At 31.9% G+C, this 17,862-nt stretch overlaps 1 protein-coding gene across 1 annotated transcript in view; it reads left to right on the top strand.

Moving 5' to 3' along the window:
• The window catches only part of LOC148285692 (very long chain fatty acid elongase AAEL008004-like), a 55,415-nt gene that overhangs the window by 13,718 nt on the left and 23,835 nt on the right, over window positions 1–17,862 (top strand). The window lies entirely within an intron of this gene.

Raw genomic sequence — 17,862 nt, 5'->3', positions numbered from 1 at the left:
TGGATGACGAAAGAATAGTAAAACATATACATATGGGGGAATGAACGGTAACGACGAAGACGACCAAAAAAGACGTGGCATGATCAGATAAACCAAAATCTTAAGTCTGGTTATGTCAAAAGTGGACAGAACCGAAGGGCACGTATGACAAGATGTATGGATGCAAAAGAAGCTACGAACGAATGCCAGGACAGACGTGTGCGGCGGTCCATCCTCTTTGCCTACCTTATGGGAAATTGCGTGATTGTAGTAGTAGTAATAGTAATAATTAAAATAAAAGAATAACAAAACCTAAAATTCTTTCCTAAATCGATACATTATCAAATATTCATGTGGCAATATTTAAATAAATAAATATTTATATATATATGGGAGGTCTAGTAGAAAACAGTTTTTGGTTTAAAACCGTGCATTAGAAATTAAAGCATTTAAACAAAGTGTTAAATAAGCAGTTAATGAATTGAATTCCAAAAAGCTATTTTAAAAATATTTGATTACATATCATTAGGCCACGTTGTTTATAAGTTACATCTAAGGAGCAGGAAAATGTACTTTGAAGTAATCATGAAAAATCATATTTAATTCAAAAGACTAAGGATAAAAAATATCCAGAAGTACCGCGTTAAACGGAGTCGTTTTTGTAAATATTTAATTATACAAAGAACATAAAGACAAAATATGGTTCGGATTATAACTCTATTGTAACAAATTGTATCCATATTCTTTTTAACCTTAATATATTTTACTTTTCCGAACAACCTACCGTAGGTTCGAATCTTTAATAAGCATGTGCTAATGTGTTAGTGCCTGTCAGTGAGCCGAGTAAACACACATGTTTTGCTGGTGTAAGCACGCACATTTGAATGATGTATGTAGCTATATAAAAGCTTTTTGTTACGCACACAAAAGGCAAAAGTTTTGAAATATTTTAATAAACTTTAAATATGTACATACATTGTTTTATTGTTCCTACCTATGTAGACTATATGTACATATAAACTTGTTGAAATCCGTGAAAGTAGATTTTTCTCAAAAGATCATTTATGAAAAACACTAAATTAATATACATAAAGATTAATATATTACAAAAGAGATGGAGAACATTTTAGAGAAGAGAATATAAAAGTCAAGACATATCTATTTCATTGCTTTCTATTTGTTTTATTATATATTATACTATATTATTTATGTTTAAGTAACATGTATTCTTGGTACATATATTATCTTTATATTACTGATTATCGTAGGCAATTGAAATGGCTCAAAATTAGACAGCGGAGAGACTATCGCTCCCTCTCACTTCTGTTCCATGTACTTCATAGTCCTAACGCTCCTATATACCTGCTTGAAAAATTTCAACGCTTATCAGTTCATGGTTTACCTCTTCGTTCTCATTCTCAAGGCACTCTCTTAATACCCATACACAATTCCTCTTTCTTCTCTAACTCATATAGTGTCCATGCGGCTCGGCTGTGGAATCATCTCCCATCCACCATCAAAGATGTTACTACATTATCTCCGTTTAAATCACGACTGAAGAAACATCTCCTTTCTCTTCCTTAATCTCTCCTCCTTTCCTTTTTCCCCTTTCCTCTTTCTTCCTTTTTCCCATTGAGTAATAGTTTTGATTTAAGGTAATTTATAAACAAATACGTTTATTTCTATTTTTATATACTTTCATCTTTTTAATCTTTTTTTAAAATTTTTTCTATTGAATATGTTCTGTAACTTGAATTATAAAGATAAAACTTTTATTTTATTGGTTGGTTGGACGAAATTGCCATTTGGCAATAAGCCCGCCAATGTACAAATAACATTATGTACAAAAAAAAAATATATATATGCACACTTTATATTTGTATTTTAATGATTTTTAATTTCTTACATTTGATAAGCTAGGCATTTATAATTAAGTAGTTTTAGTTTTTCTTTTTTATGTTATTGTTTTATTAGTATAGGACTACTTACGCTCTAAAGATAAAAAATCTCTATCTTAAAACAGGCTGTGCCATGTTAGATGGAGACTATCATAAACAGAGAACACTCCGTTTTCATTTTACATTAATTGGTTTTATATAGATTCCCTGTTATTAAGTATGTATATTATTATTTTTTTTTTTTTGCATTAAATATATAAATAAATAAATGAATATAAATGTTTGTACCCTGCAATTGGCACTTCCATGTTTATTATTATTATTTTATTTTTTTTTATAATAAAAAAATAAATATTTCTTATGATTTACCTAAATATTACAATTTTGAGGGCCATTTCCAACGGGTTGTAAATTACCTATTATTAAGAAATATGAATCAAGTTAAGGATCAAACCTCGGACCGGGCGGGACCAGAACTGGATTCATTATCAATTAGGCCAACTTCAATTTGTTAAAATGATGTTTAATGCACGGATTCCATCGACTTATCTTTTAATTAAAACGTATTCGTTAAAGTGTGAAAAATGGTTAAGAAAGAAAATATGTTATCAAATATAATATTTTTATTTATTTTGAGAAAACAAATGTCATTACAAAAAAAAACAATATTTACAAATAAATTTTAACCTAAATGCCAATAATTTTTTTTTTTACATAATATTGAATACAATGTCAAAAAAGCATAAGCATGCTCGCATACTTATGCTTTTTTGGGAGTTTCATAATTATTTACTTATTTGTTTACTATGTACAAAATTTATATTTCATCAAGTGTTTTTTTTGTTGTTGCTTTTAATAAGCTTTTATTTTATGTATAAGTGTGAGGATTAGGAGGAATATTCTATAGTGGGCTAATCAGGAACTTCTCAGCATTCGCTCTAGTAAAGAGGAAACCGCTTTAAACTCTTCAGGAGAAGCCTGTTGACCGTCATCGACAGGCCTTCTGTTCCACTTGAAGAGTGTTCGGCATTTTGTTGCCTACTTTGGTTTATTGTATTGTGAGTTCTTTATAAAGTATAACCGATCTGATGTCGCATGTCTTCATCCAGACTCCTGCATCGCGCCTCCAGCAGCAACGGCAATGCAATGGAGGAATATCTCGAGGTGTTTTCACCATATAGGCAGCTGTAGATCTCGGAGAGCTTGAGCGATGCAGGTAGCTTACGAACCCACCGTGACTCGTGAGGATATGGGTTAGCTCAAAGCCAACATTCTGCATTCTCCTAAAATCAAAGCATGGTAAATGGCAGGGAAAAACATTATAGTAACCTGTTCTGTAATTTCGTACTTGGGTGGCTACTAAGCATCAATCCGTTGGCAAAAAAAATAAAAAAAATATTTGAAACCACAAATAAAGTTTTACATTTTCTAGGTTAACTGTTTTATCATGTTATTTTTGTTTTGACTTTAAAATAGGACACTTTGATTATGTATTATTTAATTCCAAATAAGCGTATTATGTTTGTAAAAGAAAGATACATGGAAGTAGGTTAATAGATTAAACAATAGTACATTTTTCTTTATAGCCACACAATATATTACATAGGTACACCGCAAGACAAATAAATTTACGAGTTCTCAAAAAAAACTAAAATTGACATATAATGAATTATTCTTGATATTAAATTAGTTTTTTTTATATTGTTTGACATATGTGATGACTACTCGTTATTTCAAGGTTTAAATAAAAAATCTTACTCATGAATTGTACTTAGAAATTGCCATTATATATCAGGTATCAGATTACCCGAACCTTAGAGACCCATAACGGTTCATTTATGGTCGAGTGTTTGTGATGGAATAATAAAAGACATGTTATTTTTTAATTCATATTTAAGAAGTAGGTTCTTATCGCTTTATTTTAAATTAAAGTATTTTACATTTAAACATATTTATAACATTTAAAAATATTTAGTACTTAGTGAATTCACCTTTATTTTTTATAAAATGTAAAATTCTATTATTTAGAGAAGCGTAAAGCGAATCTAAAATTTCTGATGTTATTTCTTCTTCCCAAACTTGAATTAAGTTTTTTTTTAATTCCTCAATGTTTTTTGATTTTTTTTTCCCGACTTTTTTTTTCATAATCGCCCATAAATTTTCTATCGGGTTCAAATCAGGGCTATTCCCGGGCCACGTCAACGATTTTAAGCCAATTTTCTCCTTGAATTCATTGATCTATAAAAAAACAATAAATTATTTATAATGTGGTCACAAAATGCATTTAAAAATATATATATTTGTACTCACAGTGCGGGCTCTATGGCACGGCGCAGAATCGTCCTGAAAAATTGGGTCCGCGGTATACTGCGTAATGTCCTCGATTGTTGGAATAATATGTTTTTTTAACACTTTTTTGTACTGAATGGCATTCATCGTACCCTGTACAAAATTTAGAGGTCCTAAACCGTATGCTGTCATGCACCCCCAAATCATCACGTAGGGTGAATGTTTAACGGTTCGAGTGACGCACGACGGATGATATCTTTCCCCACGTTTTCGTCGAACTATCTTTCTGCCGTCTGGACCAAAAAGGTTGAATTTTGATTCATCAGAAAAAACAACATTTTGCCAATCCTCCAAGGTCCAATTCTGGTGCTCTTTCGCCCAATCCAGTCTAGCCTTCTTCATTTTGTCCGTGAGTAATGGTTTCTTTGCGGGACTCCGTGCTTGGAAACCATGCTCCAACAGCCGCCTGGACACTGTTTTTACTGAAAATGTTGATGTGCTGGTAGACTGCACCTCTGCGTGTATTTCAGGTGCCGTTAAAAATCGATCGCGCATAACAATTTTTTTTATTAAGCGATCATCTCGGGCAGATGTCACGCGCCCCCGTCCGCTTCCTTTTTTCCGTTCTATGGATCCAGTTTCTTGGATTTTTTTAAATAAAAACCTCACTGCACCTTCTGAATACCCAACTCGACGAGATACTTCACAATTAGATATGTTTTCTTGCGACAATGTGATTATTTTGGATTTTATCGCAATCGACATTTGCTTTGCACTTTCCATGATTGTTGTGTTATGTTCACTCAAACGCGGGTAAAACAAGACTGTTGAGACATTTTAAAATGTAAATATTGTAGAAAGGTGACACATAGTGTCCTTAATTTATTAAACAAAAGAAAGAGGTATCGATAAAGGATTTCTTAGAAAAAGGGTTCAGTAAAGTCAAGGGGCGCGGTAGCAGGTAAACTCGTAATTTTTTTTGTCTTGCGGTGTATATATTATATTAGTTTTATGAGAAAGTGCTTTTCGTTTTATTTTTTAGTTCCCTTTGTATGGGATAACATGTGAGATTTTTGAATGTCACAGTAAAAAATTAACAACGTTAAAATACTTTTCCACGCAAAAAAAAAAATGACAAATAAGGAAGAATCAACAGTATTATCACAAAAATAACGTCTTTACTCAAACTTTATTTTTTTTTATGAGTGTTTTATAAATAAAAATTAATATTGGCAGTAAATAAGTCTATAATTAATATAATAAAAGAAATAATAAATGTTATTTGCCCGTACTGGTGCAAAAAACAAACTGTTTCATGGTCTGGACTTGACCAGTCTTTTACATAACAAGTTTTCTTCTATAGTGCACTGAAAGTTTTTGTGAAATCTTACATCAACCAAATTGTCGGGATTGTTTAAATATGCGTTAATGGTTTCTATACATATTGTAAAAATGTGTACATACAGAAAGTTCTTAGAAGCTGGTTTTAAATTTATTCCTTTCCTTTAAAGTTACGTACTGATGGTGGATTGTTGGTTCGATTTGTTATTTGATACTGTTTGCAGGTCTCACAGTAATTGTCTTTGAACATTCTTTGACAAATCAAGCCAGCAATATACCCATGGGCTCCAACTTTACTTCCCCATTGTTGAGAGTGTAAAACAGATAAATCACTCCCAGTTTTTGGATTGTAATAATTTGCCATTGACAAAATGAATGATGAAACCATTGAATTTTTATTAAGGTCAGATATTGAATGTGAAGTGAAGCTATTATGGGAGTAACTTATAAACTCTTTCAAGTTTGATTGCGTTTTTTCTCTATCATTCTCACAGCTGAAGGTGAGCAGACAAAAACATAGTAATTACTGCTGACTCGAAAGAGTTTACAGTCTCCGTACGCATGTAAGGATTCACATTCCTACCATTGTACATCTTAATTATGCAAAAAAAGTTTTTTATATGAACTTGGTTGAGACGTCGTGTAACAAGTTTTTGAAAACCCGACCCAGCATCCCTTACTTTAGATTTTTTTTCATAAACATACATATATCGTCCCAGCTACAAATGTTTTCTTTGTAAAGGATGTTTTTTTGTTAGGAAACTATTTCTATATCGTTTAATTAAGTGTAAAGGGAGATAAATGATGTAAATTTTATTATTTACATAAAATAATGTTTTATCTGAAAAAAATGTTTTTATTTGTTAATAATCGTTTAAGTGGTGATGATAAATTAAAGAAAAAAGAGAAAGTTCAAATTGTTTTCAAATAGGATCGTATGAAGCAATTTAATATAAAAAAATCTAGTTTCATCCTTTGAATACTTCACAGCTCCTACATTCGTAGCTCGATGGTCACAAATACTGGTCTTCAGTTCTCATAACGGAAACGTATACTTCACAAATGTATTCAACTAATTTATTGAACGACAGGAGTTGTGCCTTCAAATAATACATTATGAAACTAAAAGATTAGTGAAGTAAATTTATGAAACAAAAAGATTTTCCATAAAAACTTTAAAAATAAAACCAAATTAAGACTTAAAACAGTAGTTTTGACTGAAAAGAAAGATGAAAGAAATATTTTAAGTCAATTTAATCAGAGCTTATTCAATTGAACGTAGTTAGCCAGTCAACAATTTTGAAAAAATAAGATTTTGGTTTTATCGGGTGTAGTAAAGTCAATTCATTGTTCTGCTGAAAACAGCCAGGCTGCTTTCACCGATAAAACTGGAATAATCACTTTCTAAAGATAGTGCCTAATTTAAAAACAGCACTTTTCAATTTGCAGAAAACACCCACAGCTCTAGAAAACTTTTACGGCATTTTAAAACTACTACGAAAACTGGTCAAATATTTAATACGATACTTGTTCGAAATATAAAAAAATATATATTTCAATTGTTTAACATCTGTCAAAGTCAAAAACATTCTAACTGTTGTATAGATTTGATTATTCACTGTTTTCACAAAAGTGCTATTATCTCAGTTTGACTTCACTGTGGCTTGCTTTCTGCATAACTACGTTCAATTGTATTATGTTTAAAGGTTTGAAAATGTATTAAGAGACGCCTGAATGTGTAAAAGATGAAAAGAGTTTGAATGAATTAAAAAATAAATGTTATGTTTACTTTAAGATGATACATATACACTATGTAAAATAAGCTAACTTAAAAAATAAATAAATAAAAAAATCACCGACGAAATTATGAATGAGATGTCCAGAGAACGCAAGGGTGCAGCAAAATGAATCTAATAATCATAAAAATAGCTTAGAAGACATGTTAACAATTATTATATTCTTGACTCAGGTGGATAGAGAAAACAGTCCTGAGTGTGAAAAAAAAAACAGAATCCTGGACGAGCTCTTATTAAAAAGGGGTACGCATAGAATTAAGAATAGTCCAGAAGGAGCGTAGAATCATATTTGAATACATCTGACTGTGTCAAAAAATGCCCCCACTATGCTCTACTTTCGCCGCGCGCATTCGTGATGTCACCGCGTTATGTTGCACGATGGAAAAAAATATAATCATAACACAAACGTAAGGTTAAAAAAAAAGCAATTTGTTAATTTCTCTAAAATTTCTCTAAAATAAAGAGTCATTTAATAAGAGTAATTGAATTAATGAACTTTGAACTTAAAATATAAAACAAATTTTATTTTACATAAAACGGATATTTTTATGTCATGTTAAATAATATTTGATGTTTTAAAGATAATGTCAGCCAAATGTCCGTTACAGAGTTGTTTAGTTCGAGGTCCAATTTTCATTACTTCTCTCATTAGATGAGCAAAGTAAGGTAAAAAAATTCTACTCTGGCAACGCTAACGAAATGTTCATTTTGTTTTCTTCGATAATCTGACAGATGGAAAAGTAATTCAATTTTTAAGAAATGTATTTGCTACTTACACATTTATTTGCTAATTACACATGAAGTGTGATTGCATCCTGTTTCTTTAAGATCCTAGCAGTATTTCTACACTTTAAAATGACACAACACGGCATATTTGAATTCAAATCAAGAGTTGCGTACAGAGCGACGTCTACAAAGAAACTAATGGGTAAAAACGTAAAACTGCTCATTTATGAGTAGTTTAGTCGCCTTCTTTTTGATGCCCGTATGCGGTTTCTGGACTATTCTTAATTCTATGGGGGTACGTATTTTCATTGAACAGTTAGAAGGAAAAGAGCCAAAAAGAAACTCAACGCAAAAGCATTAAATTTTAGCACGTGCAACTAACTGTTTATTCTGTTATACAATGATCCAATGTATACCCGTCCATAATATCTATGTCATGAGGCATTAGTGTTTCTAATAAAAATACTAAAATAATTAATCATCTATGTTAGTCGGTTCTGTGACGTAATACCGTGAAGTTCACAGGGAACCCATCATTTACCGTCAACGATTTATCTTATACCATAAGGTCGACGAACTCGGTAAACTCGTATTTATGCAGATATTAAAATGACTTAACCAGGAAAATGGAAATTCGGTATTTTATCTAGATACCGTTGCTATTTTTTAGGCATCGTTAAATTCCCAAAATTACCGTTTGGAATAACCACCATAAATAACCAATCATTAAATCCATATTAATTTGGAGAACGTAACTCATTCATGTTATTTGAATTTAAAAAAATGCTTCTAATATTCAAATATTTTTTAAACAGCTTATCTTTGTATATATAATTCCTCTGTAAGTGTGATGTCACCGAACTCCCCCTAAACAGTTTAACCGATTTACGGGCGGTTTTCAGAAAATGTAGATCTTTGCGCTGTGTGCGTAAATATTAAAATCTTCAATCTAATATGTAAAAAAGAAGTAAGGAGCATAAAGGTTTTTTCATCTATCTACCAGGGTTGCATTAGAGGAGAAAGCATTTACAAAAAAAATGGAAAGACGTTGTTTTTTTGTAAAAAAAGTTTGTTTTCTAATGTTTACAAACAGCATTCGTTTTTTGTGGATCTCGATCAGATTTTTTCCTTAAATTCCTTATAATTTCTACCCATTTATTTCTTTTTACTGGATTTTTAGTAATACTTAAATAAAATTAAATTCAATACATTAAAAAAAATCGTATTCCTACATAAGTACACCCCCCTGTTGGTGAGAAGACCAGAGTTTGACGTTTGCAAAAAGAATGCCATATTTGAAAAAATATTTATTTCATGTTTTGGAATCCAACCATAAACAAGTACCTACTTAAATTCAATATTAACAATTTTTAGTTTTGGAATTTAATCACAAACAAGTACCCAGGTACCTACTTATCAATTAAAAGTATTTTTCCAAGGCACATCAACGCTCGGGCAGGACAACGTCTGTCGGGTCAGCTAGTTCAATATAAAAATAAAAAATACACAATTGAAATATTTTAGTATAAAATACAAAACAACAAAAAGGAAGATGTTTGCTAACAATTTAGCTAAATAAATCAAGTACATCTCTTTCTGTGATCCATTTTTTAAAGGTGTGATTGGTAAAACTTTTCATATCTCTCTAGTTATTATTGAATACATTGTATAATTGTACAGTCTGGGAGCGAATGAGCGTACATGTCTCTGTCTGTTGTTTTACAGAGGGGAATTTTGATTTTAAGGCTAAGCCTCCGACTGGTTCTATTTCGATTAGTTATAAATCAGTTTTTTTCGCGTGTGTATAAATTTCAAAGCCTGTACGTAATACATTCGTCTTATATCCACTATTTTAGTTTCTTTAACCGCTGTATGTAAATTGGGCGGCCTGGTCTGTTTTGATACTAAAAAATGTTAATAGTAAAGCTCAAACATCTTAAAATATATTTACAGTCAGAGAGGTGAGTATGGAAATACTGAACTGGATATGGGAAGGTCAGATAAAATCAAGTACAAGTACGCACTTACGAATGTTAATAGATAAAAAATTGTTTTTATTCTTAAAACAAAAATAATTTTCAGAATTTAAATAAAGCGAAATAGAATTATAATATAAAAAAAAACAATTCCGTTTTTAACGACTTATAATTATTATTTTAATTATAATGGATAAACCGAATTAAATGTTCATTTAGATATTGGTACCTGTTACTTACATTTACATACAAACCACCTTCTTACCCCCCCCCCCTTCTCTTCATAGTAAAGTGTAGATATTTAGTCAATTTTTCCTTCCTTCAAAATACATTTGTTTATCAATATTTTGTTCTATTATGAAATGTTAATAAACTAACAAGTTCATATACCAATGATTTTCTCAAATTGAAGGGTTTGGTTAGGTAGGACGAAATTGCCTTAAGGCAATATTCCCACCTGTATGTATATGTGTGTAAACAGTGTATGTATATAAAGTGTTTAAATAAATAAATATAATTATGTTTAAGTGACTGTTCATTAATTTCGATTGCTTAAAATTATCATAGTTGCTGATCGATAATGCTTCTTTTAAGCAGATATAACTTTAAGAAGGATTAATTAAAAATTAGGGAACTCGAAATGAGCTTAAAGAATTTTTGACTTAGGAAAATATGAGGTTTTAAATAATTTATATTACTGATTTACAGTGGTACATGTCTTGTGATAATTTCGTCGGTAACCGGCCGAATTAAAAATACAGTTTTGTGTGAGTAATATAATTATAATGTTTTAGAGTCGACGGCTGCTCTCAGTTGAAAATTCTGCCTCTTAATCTGCCTCTTAGTGTAGTGGTTGACACATTCGCCTACCTAGCTTGAGGTCACGTGGTCGTTTCTTTTTTTTGATATGTTTTTTTAATTGACCTTGCTTATAATGTACAAGGTTTATATTTCACAAGTGGATTTTATTTCCTGGCTTTCTATATTTAAGAAGTGTTGGGAAAGGGAGAAATTTTGGCTGTGGATCTTTACAGGAACTTCTTCGAATTTGCTTGATGAAGAGAAAACTCATTCAAGAGAAGCCGGACTATTGAAAGACATCAGTAGGCATTCCATTTCAGAAAATATAAGACATATTTCCTTATCAGTCTTTTCTGAATTTTAAATTTTATCAAGAGTCGCTATCAATTAGAGCACACTTTAATAAATTATCCAGTTTAATCGACACATATAAATAATTTTCATAAAACGAGTAGGTACATTGCCAAAAAAAAACTTTGTCTAAAATTGATTTATTTATCGCAGTGTCTCCAAATTTTATATACTCAGGGCCCCGATTATAATACCAAGTTAACCGAGTTATCTTCGACTGTAACATGCTGGCAAATTCGGTCCTTCGGGCCTTCGTGTAATCGGTTCATAGGGCCTCGTTTTATCGCCCCTGCAGGACTCAGATGATCGGACCTTCAGGCCTCGGTTACTTAGGATCATGGGCACCTTAAAATATTGTCCTTTTGGACCTCACAATAGATTTTTCGCTGTTCGGAGCAATCCAAAAGTAATGAAGAAGAATCTGCCACTCAAAATAATGCCACCGAAACCAGAAACCACGCAAAATTTACAAATACAATATATTAAGGTAATTCTAAACGAAAATATGAAACTAATTATTCCTAGATGGCGCTTTTATAATTGTTAATTGAAAAATGCCATTTGTACGTATATTTTCGATAATTTTTTTTCAAAACTTGGTTTGCGGAAACTTTACACTATATTGATTGTAACGAATACCACAACAATATAATTTAAGTCCTTTTCACAAAATGGTATACCAAACAAAAAAATACTTATCTTATTAACAAATAATAAAAATTCAAAAAAGCTAAAAGTTTGATTTTTGGTCTTTCCGAAAACACTGTGATTTTGTTTAGTGTCACATACACTTACGGCGATATTATAATATTTAGGAAACAACTGAATTACTCATGTTTCAGCAATGCCAAAATGTTTTGTCTCGGGTCTGATTTCAGACACCTGGACTGGAACCTGAAGCGAAAGAATAGTCATATTGCCTCCATGTAATGTAATAAAAATATGACCAAGATACTCTGCGATTGGTTTACCAATGCAATGCCCTATTCACCATTAGATAAGGAAAGGGAGCTTTGATGATGAAAAAATAATTAAATTTAATGTGATCTTTGAATATCTCTTAGTGATAAAAAATTTGAGAGCGAATAATAAATATCACGTATTATTACCAATTATACGAGGCATGTTTAGAAAGTAAGTGTACTGTGAACTGTGACAGTAACGGGCTGAGGTTATTTTGTTTTTTGAGGATTGACAACACTGAGTGGGGTAGAGAGGGATCTCCTGACAGAGCAAGCATCGTAGGAACACGATAGTGCGTTAACTCACTTTGAAAGATGAGTTGGTGCAAAAATTGAGGAAACTGTTTGTGAAGGCCGCCGATGGCCAGTGGATGAAGTTTCTGCGATGTTTTCACAACTCTCCAGAACTCTCTTATAAGAGACACTCACAAAAACGCTGGGATACCGGAAACTGTGCGCAAGTAGAATCCCAAAATATCTGACAGAGCAGCACAAGACAAATCGGGTCAATAGCGCCCGTGAGATTCTTGAGCAACTTGAATCGAAAGGTGACGATTTTCTAAGCCCTATTGTGACCGGAGATTAAACGTGGGTAGCTCATTACACACCAGAGTCAAAAAGACAGTCGTCCCAGTGGCGTCACAACAATATCTCATCTGTCAAAAAATTATAAACAGCGATTTCGGGCAAAAATCAGTGTTTCATGACCGAAAAGGCATCAATTTGGTCGAATTTCTGCCTCAGGAGAAGATATTGTGAATCCTTAAAAAACTCAAAAAGAGCATTCAAAACAAAAGGAGAGGAGTGCTGACGACAGGAGGTGCTTTTTACATGACAACATTCATCCTCACACAGCCTTAGCCACCAAGGCGCTCTTGGACTCATTTTGTTAGGATGTTTTGAACCACCCTCTGTATTGGCATAAAGAAGCTGGCATAAAGAAGCTTCTGCCAAGGCTCACCACATGCATTGACCTGGATGGCGATTATGTGGAAAAATAGTTAAATAGTGTATTATAAATATCCGGTAGTTTTTTTTTAAATACTTACGCTTTTTCTAAAAAAATATAAAAATCTAGGACACTTACTTTCTAAACGTATTTGTATTCGAAAAATCTTTGAAATGAATTTTGGGGTTACATTAAATTTTACTACAAAATTAAAAAATATTTTGTCTTAAAAATAATTAAGATACCTTTATATATATTTTGGCAATAACAATAGATTTTCTCTCATAAACCATTTTTTAAAAAATGTGGGGTATATATTGTAATTATAATACAAATATGGATGAATTGAATGAACGGAGAATTTTATTAAAAGGGATTATAGCAACATAGGGTGGATAAGTAAAAAGGGTCAAAAAATCTTTCAAAATATTCGATTTTAGTCCCACTTTTTTTTTGAACATTTATTTAAATATCTGTTATTACAGTTTTAGCTTACGGGGCTTACAGTTTTAGCTTATGGTGATTAATTTACTAGTATAGTAATTCGCCAAATTTAAACATAGGAACATGAACCTGATTTAGCGTTGAATACCATGATAGAGATGCTTAAATTTCTGTGCGCGAGTTTAAGGACATGCGCAATCATTAATATTATAGACTAGGTAACTTCAAAAATAGCATCTTCGAGTTACCCACTAAAAGCACGTATTTGTAGCATTTATGGAGGAGAATAAAAACATGTTTTTTTAGTGGGTAATGCACAAATGCTGATTTCGAAGTACTTGATTGTAGTAATTACTCCGCGATATATTTGTCTTAAAATATAATATAAATTTAATTTTGTCTTTTTGAGAGACTAATAAAACATCACATTGGAATATGTGAAATAAATAAGCAAACAGTAAACTGTCTTAATTCCCACCCACAATTCCTCTTTCTTCACTAACTCGCATAGTGTCCATTGTCCATGCGGCTTGAATGTGGAATCATCTCCTGTACTCTATCTAAGATGTTTCTACAGTATCTCTATTTAAACCTTGCTTTAAGAAACATCTCCTTCGTCTTACTTAATCTCTCCTCTTTTCCTGTCTCTTTATTCCTTTCCCCTATTTAAGACTAGTATTGATATTAATCATTATATATACAAATATTGCTATTTCTATTTTTGCATCTACGTATAGTACCAATTTCGTTTTTTTTTAATGATGTTTTTTCTCGAATATGTTTTGAAACTAAAATTATATAAACAATACCTTTTATTTTATTGGTTGGTTAAATTAATAGCCATTATTTGGCAATAAGTCCGCCAATGTACAATTATTTGTTTTTGTGTAAGAAGTTAAATAAGCAAAATAATTTATGTACGGTTTAATAAAAAAAGTATGTTAATGATTATTTCTGCTGACTGGGAGTAGTTAAATATGTATGTATAATAAATTGCTTTTTTAAAATTCATAAGCTCAGTATTGCTCAATACATTTACCACTGCGTTACGGTGCAGTAATAGCGGGTAAGAAAGTTTCGAAGGGCATCTGCCTTACGCTTGCAACATACACATTAAGACCAGTTTATGTTAACCTTACTGACAATTACGGTACATAACTCATTTTCTTTTCCGCTGGTTTTTGGTTAACCTGATAATGATTTTACCAAACTTATCTAGCTTGACCGGTTAATGCGAGCCTTGGCGAGTCCAAGGTTACAATAAAAATATCCAAACACATACGCATTTCATACTTTATTTAATCGATAAGTGATTGAGACGTGATTATATTGTCTAGTCCACGAGAAAGTTGCGAATCTGCAAAAAGTAAAGATTACAGAGGAGTAAATAAACCAATATCTTTAAAAATGATTATTTTATCTGGTTCAAATCTTGTTTAATCGGCATTTCGTTCAATTTTTCTGCGTTTATTTCACGCGGATCAAATATTTATGTTTGTTTGTTTGATCTGTATTAATATGTGAATAATTTTACCTTTATTATATTTATTTAAATGTTTTTTTTTTTTTTTACATTTTTTTTGCACCACAACAGGCCAGGGGGCCTAATTACAGTGGTGAATTACATCACAGAGCACCCAGGCTTGAGAAAAATCACATTTCAATTTTTGTTTTCTCACCGGGAATCGAACCCGGAACCTTCCGTGCGTGAATCAAGCGTCTTGACCACTACACCACGGAGGCCGCCGTGATGTTTTGTTGAACTTGATATTTATTCGTCTCAACTCAAAACAGAAATTTAATTCCATATTGTCCTCATAATGCTTTGCCTATAATTTAATTTAACATAATCGTATTATGCTTAAATTGACTTCATTTGATATTTTTTATTGTTTTGCTAACAGAACATATTGTATTATTTACTAAGATAAACGCAGATTTGTGTCACTGAACTGAATGTAAATAACTAGAGAAATCAAGTAAAAAGGAAATATTTTTATATATTTGTATGAAAGTATGTACTGGATTTAAACCATCTACGGAGTTTATCGAGCTTAAAAGATATTTCAACAGAGGTAGTGATTTAAAAAAAGGATATGAGCACAACTAAAATAGATAAGTGGAAGAATAAAAGCAATATCTTAGTTCAAAACATAAGCAGAGTGGTGAATATCATCTGGTTGTGGTCCTGTGAATAGTGTCTCGGACTCACGGACGGTTTGTGGTTCGAATCCCACTCTACCCCAACTTGATTCCATTTTCTAATAGTGAGTTATTAACAACTCGTTGAAAATGGCCCTCAAAATCAAATATTTGGGTAAATAATTTTTTTTTAATTTGTTTAGTGACATTAAAAAAAAAATGTATCTTTAGACAGTGGATTTTTTGATAACACATTTTTATGTACTTGTGTACCTAGCTGCGTTTGTCCATGGTACGTTCCGAGTTTTCTTGACGTTTTCTTGAAAGTTTAGCAATATGATACTATTTGCCAGTCGATATTGCCAGTCGATAACTTGGAACTATTTAGGCCTGACTTGTAATTCATTCGGTTAAATTTCTATTCCTAAGTTTCTCATATTTTTTCACATCGTTTATAAACTTACATGTGTATTTGTCACTACACTGAGTAATTATATTACAATTAGGTATGATTAATCTATCATGCTTAGATTGTACATTTTTTCTACAGCAAAATTGATGAATTTCGTTTTTTCTTTGTTTAATGTCAGAATATTTGAATTTTTGACTGTGAACAATGCCGGTTCCGCTGTTTCGTAAGTTTTTTCTCGAGCATTTCTATCAATAAGACGAACCTCTATAATGAATTTCCTCTCAGCGGCCACCCTTTGCCACCTAGGACCTGCAACCCTCCTAATATCATCGTCTAGATGGTCTGGGGTCTCCTTACGCTTTTGCGTCCCATTCTCGGCCACTTATCACTTTTTTCGTTCACCTACCATCCGACATCCGAGAAACAAGACCCGCCCTATTCCACTTTAGCCGTGCTTTGTGATCTCTGAGCGAAATGTTAAACATTCTTGTTTCCATTGCTCTTTGCGTCACCTTAAGCCCGCGTAAAATTATTTTATCAATGGGTGATGTTTAGACCAATAGGTGAGCACGAGGAATACGCATGCGTCGGAAACTTTTTTCTTCAGGTGTATTGAAATGTTTCTAGATTTCAGAATATTTGTTAATTTGCTGAACGAGTCACATTTACATAGTACGTACTATAATAGCCCCGCCACACTATGCTCCATGCGCTGCTCATGCTCATGCCCCTCGCGCTGCCGCCTTCTCGCCCGATGTTGCCCTCTCCAAATATGAAAATTTTCAGACCGTTTCCTAAAGTACGTAAATAACTTTTTCTGGAAAAATGGGAATCAAGTTGTGGTAACGTGGGATTTGAAACTGGGACCTTTGATCCGTGAGTCCACAATACTACCATGGGACCACAACCTGGTTCAGTATCTGTGTAGATATATCCGTTAATATAATGCAACAAGTAGTATAATCTGTCTGATGGGATATAAAACTAACAAAATTTAATAAATTTCTTTTTTTTTTCTTAAGGATTAGGTCATTATATACTGTAGGAATAAGATAGGTTCAAAAACGCTGTTTTTAGGTCCTCCAAATGTGGGGGATGATTGGTGACTTAAGATCCTGTTCTTTGCATTATGTTTGTCAGATAGCTCTCGACCCATGCCAATTCTGTAACTTTTATACGTAATAATAATAATAATAATGATTTATTAACAAAAATTACCTTATCTACTATATACACACTTGGGTAATAGATTTCTCTGGATCATGTCTAGTCTGCCTAACTAGGTACAACCTGTTTTAAGGCAGAAATTTTTATGCAAAATAAACAATAACATTAATATAAAGTTAACAATTATTTTCTACATCTCTGTTGTAATATGTTAATATAAACAGCTCCAAATATCTTCCAAATATGAAACATTTTTTAAATATCAATTTGCTTGATATAAATATTTAATAAGGAAACATAAAACACTATTTTTAATTATTGTACCGAATTAGGTATAGCAGCCTTGATATTATATTTTTTCACTGAACTGGATCAAAATCCACCATGTCAATCATTAAGCATAATTATTTATATTGTCTTAATAAATATGCAGACAGTACATATTATGCATGTATTTAAAACGTGCACGCAATTATAGATTGTAGTTTTTCGAACAGTGGATATGTTTATAATATTAAGAAGTTCATATTGAAATATAGAAAAAAGCACCTGTATTTTGCTTTTACACGTTTGGATAAATGGGCGGTAATACAACCTTTGAATTGTGTATGTAATATTGCGGTTATGTT

Source organism: Micrasema longulum, unplaced genomic scaffold (genome assembly GCF_059751315.1).
Source record: "Micrasema longulum isolate JH-2025_06_02 unplaced genomic scaffold, ASM5975131v1 h1tg000013l, whole genome shotgun sequence".
Classification (NCBI taxonomy): Eukaryota; Metazoa; Arthropoda; class Insecta; order Trichoptera; family Brachycentridae; genus Micrasema; species Micrasema longulum.
The sequence above is the reverse complement of the archived record's forward strand: the minus strand, read 5'-3'. Positions and strand labels throughout refer to the sequence as shown.